Source organism: Sapajus apella, unplaced genomic scaffold (genome assembly GCF_009761245.1).
Source record: "Sapajus apella isolate SASKATOON/1434 unplaced genomic scaffold, GSC_monkey_1.0 scaffold54, whole genome shotgun sequence".
NCBI classification, from domain to species: Eukaryota; Metazoa; Chordata; class Mammalia; order Primates; family Cebidae; genus Sapajus; species Sapajus apella.
The window spans coordinates 3089619-3105177 of record NW_022436994.1 but is presented as its reverse complement, the minus strand read 5'-3'; the positions used below and the strand labels follow the sequence as shown (position 1 = coordinate 3105177).

At 36.3% G+C, this 15559-nt stretch overlaps 1 non-coding gene across 1 annotated transcript; it reads right to left on the bottom strand.

Moving 5' to 3' along the window:
* Positions 1 to 7783: 7783 nt before the first annotated feature.
* On the bottom strand, positions 7784 to 7924 carry LOC116527482. Its single transcript, XR_004258564.1, has one exon. It is a non-coding gene; the product is annotated as a U4 spliceosomal RNA (small nuclear RNA).
* Positions 7925 to 15559: the final 7635 nt, after the last annotated feature.

Sequence of the window (15559 nt, the reverse complement as noted above, 5' to 3'; positions counted from 1 at the left end):
CCTCTGGTCATCCAGTCCCTCCACACTGCAGCCACCATGCTGTGTGTGCTGTCTACCCATCTGCCTCCTTCAGCTGTTCTCCCCTGCTCTCTCTTGCTGCAGTGTCACAATTTGTAAGGAACAAGGAGTGTGTGTACTTTTACCAGTATTTAAATACACTGACTCTTTCATGTGATGAACTACTGGCAAAATAAGCTCAACATAGCGTTAGCTGGAGAATATGCAAAGTGGAATAAATAAGCTGTGCTGTGCTACAAAAGACTGGGAAATGTATTGGAAAATAAAAACTCAGAAAAAGAATTCTGCATGGTTTAGTGAGACTATAGAAGAAACTACTTTTGAGATAGAGAAAGCAAGTTGTACTTATTAAATAAGAGGTATCATGCATTTAATTGCCACAGTGGAATTGCTGAAAGTGTTTTGTTTGTGGAGGGGAGGAAAGCTTCCCAGAGGAGCTGGCATCTGAATTGGATTTGGAAAGGTGAGTCCGCTTTCTCTAGGGACTTGGTCTGATGGTTTAACCACTTTGAATATGCCAGGTGCTAACTTAATTTAGATACATTTCTAACTAGGTCTATATCAATTCAGCTATTTATTTAATTCTTAACAAAACAGATCATCAAATTTCAAACCAGATGAGTGAATTGTTGTCCAAATTGATGCTTAACCTTCCAAAATATCAGGTCATTGCCAGTTGATTGCATAGTTGTAACATTATGATGATTAAAGAATCCTATTTTTTGCATAATAAAAATCACACCAGGTTGACATTTTCTTCGTTGCATTGCCCCAATTATTTTTTTGTGAAGAGGTTTATGCTTCTTTATGAGGTTCTTTATGTTTTATCAAGCTCTGCCCACTGTGACTTTCTCTTCACTCCCTTTCATTTTCCAAGAAGAGCTTAAACCATCTGGCTCTGAGAGAGGGTGCATTGCGTTACCTTCCCAGTGAGCGCTTCTGACTAATAAAGAGTCATCCACAAGACATTTTAAAAGCTTGTATTTGGCACCATAAATGCACATATAAGTGAATTCCTGTTCTTTACACTAACATTTTGCAAGTACCTGGCTTGTTGAAACATGCCATTGGGAAAAACAATCTGTTTTGGTAATACTTTAAGCTCTTTAGAGGGTAACTTCTGTGCTTTATATGCATGGTTTACTTTATATCTTATCATAGAGGCAGCAAAGAGAAAATCTGTTCCTGAGTGTCGTTATAAACACAGTCATAGAAGAACTGACAGTTGACCTATTTTCTACTAACTTACACACACACACACAAACACACACACACAAACACACATACACACACAAAAGCTATCTTAGAACAAATCGAGATGGCTGCTTTCTTAAGAATCAACGAAAAAAGTGTGGTTAAAATTAAAATATTTCTTTCAATAAATGACAATGATCTTTTCCTTGGCATTTTCCTTTTGTTTCTGTAATTGTGTGATTTCATAACTATAATTTAGTTTTTCTATTCGGATTTCCTACCTATTTTTTTCTGAATGAAAATGTTATAGGACCATGTTGCAAGGGATAATTACTCTGATTGTACAGGAAAGAGTACCATTCATTGTTCATCTGTGTTGAACAATTTCACAGTAAATGTTTATAAAAATCACTGCCCATATCTATTAAATGAGAGACTCTGTCTTATTTGGTAAAGAAGAAGGTTGTTCTTATTTTATGATCGTTGTCAATAACTGCATTCATGAAAGGAAGAAAATAATAGGTAACCTTGAATTTTTCATATCTTTCTTATTCCAAAGATTTCAAGTGCAGAATCAAAGACATATAGCCACAATAAAATATAAAATCACAAGCCTTCAGAATGAGAAGGAATTTCTAGGAAAATGCCTTCCCTTTCTCCACGTCTCTGAACACAGAGCTCTGAAGCTTCTGTGTGTCTGGTGAGCACATGGTACAGAATTGCAAGTTTCAGGAGCCCTGATTAACTTCCCATAGAGGCTGGCTGCGTTAGACTTCTTCTAAGGCCAAGAGCTGTATTTTGTTCTATCCCATTTCATTCTTATAACAATCTGGATAGCTACTTATTATTATAAACTCCTGTTTGGAGATACGGAAATGAAGAAAATGAAGACCTAGGGTACTTTTTAAAAGTAATACTATTAATAAGGAATAAAATGTGAAGTTGTGTGGTTGCCTGAAGTTCTGTTTCTCTCACCAATATCAACACATACAAATAAATGAACTCCTGAGTGCTCTCATATTCTAAGTATTACTACTGTATCACCAATTATACAAAGCAAGCTTAACATAATCACTTTCCTTTGTCCATAATTTTTTCAATGATAAATTTTTCTCAGTGGTGAAAGGCTCAGCTGGGAAAGTCTTGCTTGGGATCTCTCATGTAATTGTAGTCAGATATTGGCTGGGGCTACAGTAATCTGAAAGCTCAAGTGGGCTGAGCCACAGTGGCTTGTTGATATGGTATCCAAATGATGCTGCCTGGCAGACTGAAGCTCAGCCAGGAGAGTGCGTCAAACAGGAGAGGTTTCTTATAGACTCACAAGCACAGCAGCAATGTCAGAGTTGCTGGACTTGCTTCATGTGAACTGGATCCTTTCAGAGAAAACATCCCCAGAGTTACAGGAAGAAGATGTACAGTATTTTATCAGTTATCCTCATAATCACAGAGCGTCATTTCTGTGACTCTCAATTAATCAAAGAAGTCACATGCCTACCCAGAGTCAAGGATATGGGACATAGGTTGCATAACCTAATGAAAGAATCTTCAAAATTCGCTTTTATATTGCCACAATATAGAATCGTGTGTTGAATTCATTCACATCAATACTTTGTCCAGTCATCAATATGTACGAGGGCCAAGGAGAGTTGAAGTTATATTATTTTTTTCAGTTGTGTAAGTTTATGTGCAAATCTAACCTATGGTTCAAGATTATGTACATTACTAGGTAAGTTAGATTTGCATCATATACCTATAACTATACATGTCATGTTAAACTAATGACAAACCCCTTGGAGCAGTCTCCATATAATGATCACACACCAAAAGGCCTGTCGCTAGCAAGGCAAATGGTAACAGGGCATTAACATATGTGGGTTCACATGGCATTCATGTGTTCTCTCCTTTGGAGTACTTCATACTAGATCACGGATCACAGTAATGTTCTTCATTTTTCCTATTACATGAAGCATCTATACCTTTCAAATGCAGCTTTATTTTGACGGAATTAGTAAAGTATTGTGACTTGACTTTTGCCTTCATTAACTGTTTGGCCATGATGTGGACATGATACTTGATATGTAATTTACATCAGTCCTATTTTTGTCCCCGTTTTTGGAAAATAAATAAACTTTATATAAGCTAAAACTAATAGTAAGTGCTATCAGAGAGACTCAAATCCATCCTTGTTCACTTTCTGGTTCAAAAAAAAATGCTGTCAAAAAGCATAAATCAGAACTTTATGAATAAATATTTACTTTTAATAAAATGAATGCAAACATATTTTTCTCTATTAAATCCTCTGGGAAAGCACGTGTAGAAAAGCAGCAGCCAGCTGCCTCCTTCCCTCTGTGGTCCATCACGCAGCGGCAAGTCCTTCAGATCCATTTTCGTTCTTCTAAAGATGCTTGTGCATCTTTCTACTTCACTCAAACCATTTCCACCGGAAGTAACATTTCTATTACTTCACCTTTTGTGGGACTGCTTTAAGCAGTGCACATGACCCTCTGTTTCCAGGCCATCATTTTCCATAGTGCGTGTCTGCATCCTCGTCTTTCAAAGGGCCATTGGTGTGCCCACCTTGTCTTCCAATCTCCTACGTTAACTTTCCTTGCCAGGCTGTGATGATACATTTTTCCCTTGCACCATGACCAAGCCTGGACTCATTTACATTTTAGAGACCACGTTGACCATGTCCAATTCTGGACCGAGTAAGGTACTGGAAGTTTTTTTGGTTTTGGTTTTTTGGGTTTTTTTTTTTTTTTACTTTTATTGTTTTTGCTTTATTATTTATTATTAGCATGAATAATAGGAGCATCTTTTAGTTATTTATTAAAATTGGTAATATTTGTATCAGTGTGTATCAATTGTATAATAATTATAATAATTTGGCCGGGCGTAGTGGCTCACGCCTATAATCACAGCACTTTGGGAGGCCGAGGCAGGTGGATCACCTGAGGTTGGGAGTTCGAGACCAGCCTGACAAACATGGAGAAACCCCATCTCATCTCTACTAAAATGCAAAAAATTAGCCGGGCATGGTGGCAGGCACCTGTAATCCCAGCTACTTGGGAGGCCGAGGCAGGAGAATCACTTTAATGCTTGAGGTGGAGGTTGCGGTGAGCCAAGATTGCACCATTCTACTCCAGCCTGGGAAACAAGAGCAAAACTCTATCTGCTCCCTAAAAAAATTATAGTACTGTAATTCAATCCGGAAAAAAATTAACTTAGATAATTAAAAACTGTTCATTTTCATTTTTAAAATATCGTAATACATTGTTTATTCAACATTTTACCACCAACATACTTTCACAGAAAAGCCCTGGAGATTTGTTAGATATTTCCTTTCTAAAGGAAAAATGTTAGGACATCTGAGATACAGCAGCAGCAACAACTAACATTTATGTAGCACTTTACAATTCACAAAGTGCTTTCAACATACATTGTCTCAATGGATCCTCACAACAACCCTGTGAGGTAGGTATTTTTGCCATTTTCCAAGTGAGGGTACTGGACGTTTTTTAATATCTGTGAGTGCAAGTCATGGATCCTGAGCCATCCCAAAGGGAATGACCCTGTCACAAGCGACAAATACAATTTTTTCTCTTTATATTCATCATTAATCATTGTCCTATGTGTCATATTGTACCATGATTGGTTTTATACTTCTTTTGTATTAGTTCATTTTTGCTATAAGAAATTACCGGAAATTTCCTGGCTAAAAGCTCTAAGGTAGTCAATAATTAGAGAAAATTAAAGTAACATCATAGTACCTTAAGAATTCCATCAAAATGAAGCAGTTTTTGAAAGGCATTGATGTTTCATGCAATAGGAACAATGAAGAACACTACTGTTATCCGTAAAATAGGATGCAGTACTATTATCCATAAAACAGTATGAAATACTCCAAAGGAAAAAACATGAATACCATGTGAAACCCAGGTAGGTTAGTGCCCTATTCCCATTTCCCTGCTAGTGACAGGCTCTTTGGTCTGTAATATGAATGCTGTTCCAGAGTGGTTTGACATCAGTTTAACTTGACAGATGTAGATATGGGTACATCAAGCAAATCTAATTCATTTAGTGATGTACAGAACCTTGAAGATCAAGCTATATTGGCTTATAAAGTTATCAAACTGAAAAGAAAGCAGCACAAATTTAGTATTTTGTAGTTCTGGAGGTCAGATGGTGGTCTCTGGTCCCACTGGGCTGAAATCAAGGTGTTGGTAGAGCTGTGCTTCTTCCTGGAGGCTCTCAGGGACAATTTGTTTCTGGCGTTTACCAACTTCCACAGGCTGCCACACTGCCTGGCTGATGGCCCATTTCTCCATTCGCAGAATCAGCAATGCTGCTTCAGCCTCTCACACACGTCATCTCTCTGTCCTTGCTCCTGTCTTCATATCTCCCATTCTGTTTTCTTTGCCTTCCTCTCTCACTTTTAAAGCCCACTCAGAAAATTTAAGCTAGGATACTCTCCTAGGTAAGGTTAGCTGATAAACAACCTTAAATCTCATTTGTCACGTAGCATAAAGTATTCACAGTTTGTGCAGATCTGGGCAGAAACCTGAGGGCATGGTAGGGATTGTCAGAGAAGGGGCCCATTATTCTATTGACTACACCTTTGGTTTTGCAAAAAATTCTATTTTTTTTGCTTTATTTGTTGTTAGAATTTATTATCGATTCAGTTTCTTCCAAACTCTACCTCACTTGGTCTGTCAAACCCATTTATTGTTTCTGCCATCGTCTTTCGCATGACTCTTGGCTCTTAAAATATAAGTATTCTAATAAGAAGAAATGCCCTGTAATGAGAAGTACTGTCTCAGGGAGTAAGGAAGCAACCGTCACTCAAACTTTGATTGACTTGGATAAAATAATTACAAGAATCTTATCAAAGCTTATGATTCTGCAATTCTAAGAAGAGTTACATACTGAAATATAAACCCCTAAAATGTTTTCATTTCTCAACAAATTGTCTGCCCTTTCAAGGGTGGAGAGTGGGCCATAGAATTTTGAATTCGGGAGAGACTAAAATGTACTCAGACTGTTTACTCTTTGATAACTTTTTTCCTCTGGGGTTGAACATAGGTTATTAGATTAATTTCTATTCTGTACATTCATGAGTCTTCAAACAACACTGAATCTGACCCAGTTTCATCACAGCTTTTCGGCACACCTTTGAAACAAAGAACATTGCGGATGGAATATTGTTTGATGATTTGATGATAGCATTTGTCTTACATGCAGTTAATCTTATTTAATTGACTTGTCTCTTTTTCAGAAATGTAAGGCTTAGTTACTATAAAATAATTCAAGAAAATTTAAAAATTATTTGAAAATTGTTGACTTATGACCATTGCCTTATAAAAGGGTATTTTAAAGCAAAATCACAAAGCAGAATAGCAAGATGTGGCAAGTCATACTTTTCTCTCTAAAAGTAGAAAAGAAAAGTTAGTCCACAGCTGCAGAGAAATCATTCTACTGCTCATCTAGGTTACCCAACCTCATCTCCTGTTGAGAAACCAAATGTGAGTTCAATTCTGAGAAGGATTTCAGACTGACACTTTTGTACATGGGCTGGGGATTGCATTGAAATTTTTCTAAAAATACGTAACAGATAAACAGAATGGATCCCAAATGGTGAAAAGGAGTATGGGTAGAAGAGTGAGTCCATGTGCCTGCCTATAAATCTACTTTCAGGACTTCAACAGCTAAAGTTTAACCTGTATCTCTCAGCTAGCTTGAAGCAAGAAATGTTATTTTTTTTCACTGGTTCTAAATGCTCCTAGAAAAGATTGCGCCTTCCTTTTTTTTTGTCCTAAAATGCTGGTGTGCCGCTGCAGAATATTCCTCCAACAGCAAAGTTACTTTACGTGCAGAATGCTAAACCACCGGTGCAGGATGCAGACATGCTGTGCTACACACACACAGGTCTTTCAAAAGGAGAGAAAGACAAAATTGTGACTTGGATTCTGTATCTCCTTTTGCCATTCTTTTCCAGTTTTGAGTTTTGTAGCTTATGTATTAAGTTCTGTTCAGTTAAATACATTTTTCCTACCCAATGTAGGTTCACATTTATTTTCTCTCTACAGCTTACTGCAAAGTCGACTACAGTGAATATGGAATTATCTTGTCAGAAGTTGTAACATTAAATTACTCTAGGGAAGCATGCAGGTGCAAAACATGTTTTTCAATGCAAATTCTGGGATTCGAATCTAAACACAACCTCATTGCATATCTATCCCACAGACTAAAAATAAAGCAAATATATTTAAGATTGTGTGTGTGTGTGTGTGAGTTTAAATTTGACTCAAAGACATGGTTCTAGATAAGAATAGAAATTGCAAAAAACTAAAATGTCCCAGATCTTGATGATTTACACTCTAACCCCTTCCCCAGAGTACATTTAATATCAGTAAAAAAAGATGTTTTCTCAAATCAGGATATGAGAAGACCAATTATACTTAACAATAAAAAATCTCATTATGGACAGTAAGTTACATTCTTGGAACACCATCATTTCTTTTTCAGAGCTTCTCTGCCAGATAAAAGTTCTTTTTTTTATTTTATAATTCAGTCTCTGTAGAGACTGTCAAAAATTGCCAATGCCAACTATATTTCAAGTGGTCATGGTGGGGTACTGGGAAAAGTTTTCAATTAGCAATAATCACACCATGGATAAACCTCATTGGCTACGATACTGCCACTGCACAAAGCTAAATGTTCTTATGCTTCTAAAATCTTTAAAAAATAATAAAAATATATTTATCCTCATTGTTGTAAATCTCATTTTATTAAAAACGTTGGGATATCTTACTGAGGACACCACATACTTACCTTTATCTATGACATAAGAATACTCAATATGAATTATATAAAACCTGCCCTTGGAAACTCAAGATTTAGAAAAATTTTAGATTATATCTATCTAGGAATAACTCCACATTGTAGAACAATATAGATACTTGATTGACTTGGCAAGTATTTAATCCTGGGACAAACTGCAATGTCACTTGCTCTAAACAGAGACTTTAGCCTGAAGTTAATTGAGGAAACTTGAGGTAAGGATATTTTTTCCCTCATGGGATATTTTCGTACTTTTCCTAAAGGCACAGTGCAGGTAAAATAAGAGAGGAAGGTAGTTGACTTTTCACTGCTCTAAATGATGAATAGCAAATGGAAAGCAGAATTTCCGAAAGTGAATCCCATTGAAGTAAATGTTTAAATGTGGCGTGTGTATTTGTATATCTGGCTTTGGGCAAAGGATAAATATTTAATTGTAAGAGGGGGAAAGAAATATTACATTGAGGCCAGGCGTGGTGTCTCGCACCTGTAATCCCAGTACTTTGGGAGGCCGAGGTGGGCAGATCACCTGAGGTCACGGATTTGAGACCAGCCTGGCTGACATGGTGAAACCCTGTCTCTAGTAAAAAAAAATACAAAATTATCCAGGCGTGGTGGTGGGCACATGTAATCCCAGCTTATTGGGAGGCTGAAGCAGGAGAATTTTTCAACCCAAAAGGCAGGGGTTGTGGTTAGCACAGATCGTGCCACTGCACTTCAGCCTGGGTGACAGACAGAGACTCCATCTCAAACAAAAACAAAAAAACCAGAAATATTACATTGAAAGTCCCTCCTGAACTCCTAGGGCATGAGAGTTTAATCAGAAGAACAAATAAACTAAAAACAATTCATAGCTATGATACAAAAATTACTTGCAACAAAAATAGAGTGATCAATAAATATAAGAACAAAAAAAAACATTACTCAGAAGGTTGCATAAAGAAATAAAGCTATGGGCTGGGTGTGGTGGCTCACTCCTGTAATCCCAACACTTTGGGAGGCTGAGGTGGCTGGATCAGGAGGTCAAAAGATGGAGACAATCCTGGCTAACATGGTGAAACTTTGACTCTACTAAAAATACACAACTTAGATGATCGTGTTGGCAGGCACCTGTTACTTGGGAGGCTGAGGAAGGAGAATCGCTTTAACCTGGCAGACGAAGATTGCGGTGAGCTGAAATTGCACCACTGCTCTCTAGCCTGGTGACAAAGTGAGATTCCATCTCAATAAATAAATAAATAAATGAAAAGGAGAGAAACACAAGAGAAATGGGGAAAAGAATGAGAAGCTCTGACATGTATTTAATGGATCCTGTGAAAAATTAAGTAGAGAGAGACAACATTGAAGGAGAACAAAAGGGTGAATATTTTCAAACTTGATAAAAGGAATGATCATCAAGCTGAGAAAATATGCCAAATGCCAAAACTGGATAAATCAATGGAATTTTCAGGGAAAAGGCAAAAGAACAGGTAAACAAAGAAAAAAAAATCTTGTAAGTAAACAAAAAGACAAGATGGATGGCCTTCAAAAGTTAAACAGCAGCGTTCAAAGCAGATTAAACATACATCTCACCAGCAAACAACCAAACAAATGCCAGGAGAATACTATCAAATCATTTAGAAAGAATGGCTAATCACTGAAGACTCTCCATCATCTGCTCACTAATTTTCTTTCATGAGGTAGGACAGATTAAAGGTAATATTCAGGTACACAGCTGCTTAGAAATTTTTCTTCCAATAGACAAGTAACTGTTACTGAAAGAACTGTGAAATCTATATTTTAAAGTGAAGAAATTTGCTTAAAGAAAGAAATAAAAAGAGGCTGCCAGAAACAATGCTGAGCAAATAAGTTAGAATATCTACAAAATTCCGCCCCCGTTCTACCACAAAACTGCCTATGAAACCAGAAGGGAAGAAACAAATTGTCATTCAAAGGCTTTATGAATATCCCTTTTCTTAAGATGTACAAATGATAATCAAGACTAATAAAATAAAGTTAGGACTACTTGTTTTATTAAAAAATTGTCTTCATTTGTTACCAACAATTAATTAAAATACTTTCTAAATAAATTACATTAATGCATCAATAAAATACATAAGATGCCTGGGAAGAAAACTGAAAAATACATGAAGATAAAAAAAAATTAATAAGGCATTTTAGAATCGAGTTTAAGAAACATAGGATTGAGGTTTTTTTAAAAATATTTTTTGCACTTTAGGGTCTGGGGTACATGTGAAGAACATGCAGGATTGTTGCATAGGTACTTACATGGCAATGTGGTTTGCTGCCTCCATCCCCATCACCTGTATCTGGCATTTCTCCCCATGTTATCCCTCCCCAGCTCCCTACCCCGGCTGTCCTTCCCCTAGTCCACCCCAAAAGACCCCAGTGTGTGGTGCTCCCTTCCCTTTGTCCATGTGTTCTCATTGTTCAACACCTGCCTGTGAGTAAGAACATTCGGTGTTTGATTTTCTGTTCTTGTGTCAGTTTGTTGAGAATGATGGTTTCCAGGTTCATCCACGTCCCTACAAAGGACACAAACTCATCATTTTAGATGGCTGCTTAGTATTCCATGGTGTATATGTGCCACATTTTCCCTGTCCAGTCTATCATCGATGGGCATTTGGGTTGGTTCCAGGTCTTTGCTATTGTAAACAGTGCCGCAATGAACATACATGTGCATGTGTCTTTATAATAGAACGATTTATAATCCTTTGGATATATACCCAGTAATGGGATTGCTGGGTCAAATGGAATTTCTATTTCTAGGTCCTTGAGGAATTGCCACACTGTCTTCCACAATGGTTGAACTAATTTACACTCCCACCAGTAGTGTAAAAGTGTTCCTATTTCTCCACATCCCCTCCAGCATCTGTTGTCTCCAGATTTTTTAATGATCGCCATTCTAACTGGTGTGAGATGGTATCTCAATGTAGTTTTGATTTGCATTTCTCTAATAATCAGTGATGATGAGCATTTTTTCATGTTTGTTGGCCTCATGTATGTCTTCTTTTGAAAAGTGTCCGTTCATATCCTTTGCCCACTTTTGAATGGGTTTGTTTTTTTCTCATAAATGTTTTAGTTCTTTGTAGATTCTGGATATTAGCCCTTTGTCAGATGGGTAGATTGCAAAAATATTTTCCCACTCTGTTGATTGCCGGTTAACTTTAATGATTGTTTCTTTTGCTGTGCAGAAGCTCTGGAGTTTAATTAGCTCCCATTTGTCTATTTTGGATTTTGTTGCCAATGCTTTTGGTGTTTTAGTCATGAAGTCCTTGCCTATGCCTATGTCCTGAAGGATTGAGTTTTTAAAAAAGTGAATTGAAGTACCTTACTCATTTATGGGAACATTAAAATGGTGATTCCTGCAAACCAGACTATAAAAGCAATCTAATTCTGGAGAAAAAGAACTTAAACTTGACTAGATGATGTTAAAATTGATATTCAACTCAAAAAGGTCATTTAAAAACAGAACTAAGAAACTTGCAAAGAATTATAAATATTTCTCAATGTCAAATTTGGCTCTAGTGCTATAATTGTTATTGGAAAAATAATAGACAAATACATGAATTGAGCATGAAATAGAGTAGTAAACTAATTAATAGATGATGCTAGGTTAATTGGATAACCTGAAGTGAAAAATAGCAAATTGTATCTGAAATATCTATATGTAAAATAAAATATAGGACTGGACATGGTGGCTTACACCTGTAATCCCAGCACTTTAGGAGGCTGACACGGGCAGATCACCTGATGTCAGGAGTTCAAGACCAGCCTGGCTAACATGATGAAAGCCCATCTCCATTAAAAATACAAAAATTAGCAGAGTGTGGTGGTGGGCACCTTTAATCCCAGTTACTCAGGGTGAGGCAGAGGCAGCAGAATCACTTGAATGCAGGAGGTGGAGGTTGCAGTGAGCCCAGATCACGCCATTGCACCCAGCCTGGGAGACAAGAGCAAAACTCCGTCTCCAAAAATAAAAATAAAAATAAAAAACACAGAGATTAATTAAACCCTAATGCAAATTAGAAAACTGTAAAACTTTTAGATCAAATATGTGATATATCATGAGTAAGATAATTGTATAAAATTATAAAATATCTGCAATAATAAGGAAATGAATATGTTTGAACATAATTTATATCGAAAGATTTTTTGTTCTATCAAAGACACCATAAACAAAATTTATTAGAAAAACAAGCGTAAGTTGTTTCAAAATAATAATTTGATGACAAAGCATCAGAGCTAAGAATATATGTCGTATAGGTTACTATATATCATATTTATATGTTATTACTTTCAGACATCTTTTTTTTTTAATACACATGTATTTCCTGTAAAGCAACAATGAAGAAAAATGGGGGGAAATGTGAACAAATAATTCAGAGATCAGAAATATCAAATTCTCAATATTTCGGGATATGGTCAATAACACACATAATTAATGAATGTAAATTAAACCAAAAAATCATATGAACAAAAAATAGCATAAAATCTGGCAATAATAAGTGTTTATGAAGACAATGGCAAGTAAAAACTCTCATACACTATATTTGAGAATGTAAATTGACACATCTAGTTTGGTGAAAACTTTTCATTATCAAGGAGGTTGAAAACACGCATACTCAACCATAAAGAAATTTTCCCACTAAATACATACTGTATGGAAACATTCATACTTATGATAAGGACATATAGCTAAGACTTCAGTGCAGTATAAACATAGCACATTGTAAACACATTGTAAAAACCCCAGATAATTCTTAAAAAGAGGATATAGCTGCAATCTGTCAAAAGGTATACAAGGTAAAGCTCTAAGAAAATTATGTGAACCTCATTTTCCATCTGTCAGTAATGATAAATACGAAGAAATAATACATTGGGCAACCACCCCCCACTGACAGATTTTATGTGAAGATTTTTAGAACTCAACAAAATCACTAAATATTTTTTATGAATGTGGTGTTTGTGTGTGTGTGTGTGTGTGTGTGTGTGTAAATGAAAGAGGAAGATTGGTACCCAATCTCAGCAAAATGATTACAAAAATGAGGAAAGGTGGTAGAGGAATGGATTTGGTGAGGGTACAAAGGATTCACTAACATCAGTGGTACTGTAATGTTTCATAACAACTTCACATTACTTAATAAAAATATAAGGAATAATTATGGAATAAAGTTAACATTTCTAAATATATTCTGTGTATTTAAAGTATGTCATAAAAGATTTATGTACACTAACATATATAATTTGCTTTTTCTACTTCAAACAGTTTATGTATTACTTTCTTGCTTTAGTATTTATTGTAAATTTGTTAAATATATTTATTCAGAATTTTATTCTGAGCTTATGGATCTTCTAAATTTGGCAAAATAGTACATTCTTTTTGAAAATTATCGTGATGTTTAATTGTAATTCTATAACTTGATACAATTAGAAATTGAAAACCCCCTCTTTTGTTATCAATATGCACCCCTCCAATAAATTTACCGATTCATGTGGAAAAAACATTTCAGAACCACTGGTGAAAATCATGTTAATAACAGCCATGAGAAAGTACAATAGTCAGGGCTACTAACAGGGAGCGTTGGGGGAAAATGGAAAATTAAAGTTCATAGATTTCTAATGCCATCATTTGGTAAGTGAAATATGAGTATTGACCATTAACCACAGGAAAAAACAAATAAACTAATGTTTAGGCTTTCTATTGAATTGTACATGTCAAGTGTTACTGACTTTCATAAATTGCTTACCCTGTATTTGCAATATTTAACATGTGACTGTATTTAATATGTGAAGATGAAAATCAACTCTCAACTCCTGGCAAAAGTCTACTTCTTCATTTTTTTAAATTTAATTCTTCTTCATCTAACTCAGAATATTACTGTTTTGTGTCCTATTGTTTCCATATCATAGTTTTTTGATACTCAGCGTTCTGTTACTTCCAATAGTATGAGGAGTTCATTCATTTCCTTGTTTAATCTTTTCTCCTCCTCCTACTTTTCTTGTTTTTCATCCTTTTTCCTCTTCTTTCTTCTCCTACTTCCTTATTGATAAGTGGTGATAAATTAGATGGATATATAGATAAGCAGATGATAGATAGATAGATGATAGATAGATAGATAGATAGATAGATAGATAGATAGATAGATAGACAGATTGATCTGTAAATAAAATGACCTCTTTTTTTTTTTTTTTTTTTGAGATGGAGTTTCGCTCTTGTTACCCAGGCTGGAGCGCAATGGCACGATCTCGGCTCACCGCAACCTCCGCCTCCTAGGTTCAGGCAATTCTCCTGCCTCAGCCTCCTGAGTAGCTGGGATTACAGGCACACACCACCATGCCCAGCTAATTTTTTGTATTTTTAGTAGAGACGGGGTTTCCCCATGTTGACCAGGATGGCCTCGATCTCCTGACCTCGTGATCCACCCGCCTTGGCCTTCCAAAGTGCTGGGATTACAGGCGTGAACCACCGCGCCCGGTCCAATATAATCACTTCTTTCAATGTTAGAGACATTACCTGCCCCAACAAAATCGTCTAACTGTTCATCTACTTCCTCTGTGTTACCTAAGTATCAGGCCCTATTACAAACTAAAGTTGCCAGTTTATTTCAAATTTACCAACACAGGAGTTGTCTTTCAACAAGAAGTGTTCAAAAATGGAAACAAATAGTGGTACATAATTCTGCACAGTAAAATTCAAAGAGAACTAAAACTGTTTAACCAAAGTCAAAAGCAGCAAATGGTATCATAAACAAAGCAGAGGTAAGTCATTAGTTACCAATTTTCCCAGATCTAGCTCTCTGCCCCAAATATTTAGACTTTATACATATTCTGGTTTACAATAGTGAGAAAATATGTTTAACTGTCTGATTTTGCCCTTTAGCCCACAGTAAAGTACTACTGAAAATAAGACCCTAATTTAACTTATAACTTGAAAACTTGGTGGAACTATTTCCTTTTTCTCTCAATGTGAAAGACAGTGAGGTACCAAAAACACCCAGACACCCTCCACTTTTACAGTTAACTTTTGCTCACTGTGGAGCAGCGTCTTAGACTTGCTGTGCTGACCGGATCACCTGTATAGACAGACGGGGTTCAGCCATTTGATCTGTGATGACTCTGCCTGAGTGGAGGTTGGACACACATTTCTGACATTCAGAAATTTAGAATGACAATGCAGGGCTTCCCAATGTGAGAAGGAGCCAAAATGTCTGTGGCCCTGTGTGTAGAAGGCGAAAGCTCTTTATACACAAATAGATCACAGGATTGACCGCAGACAGAGCCTTCATGTGATCAATATGGACAAGGAGAAAGTCGTAGCTTCCAAACCAGGCTTTCCCATTTCACCAGTTTCTATGCAATTGATTATGCCCCCTCATCACAGCATCCACAGTGTGCAGAAGGTAAAATCGCAGAAACGTGGCAGCATTTAGAAGTTACCAAGGAAGCAAAATACAACATCAGTGAAAAGGCATCATCATAGGCTAAGATTTTTAAGGACTATGTGAGA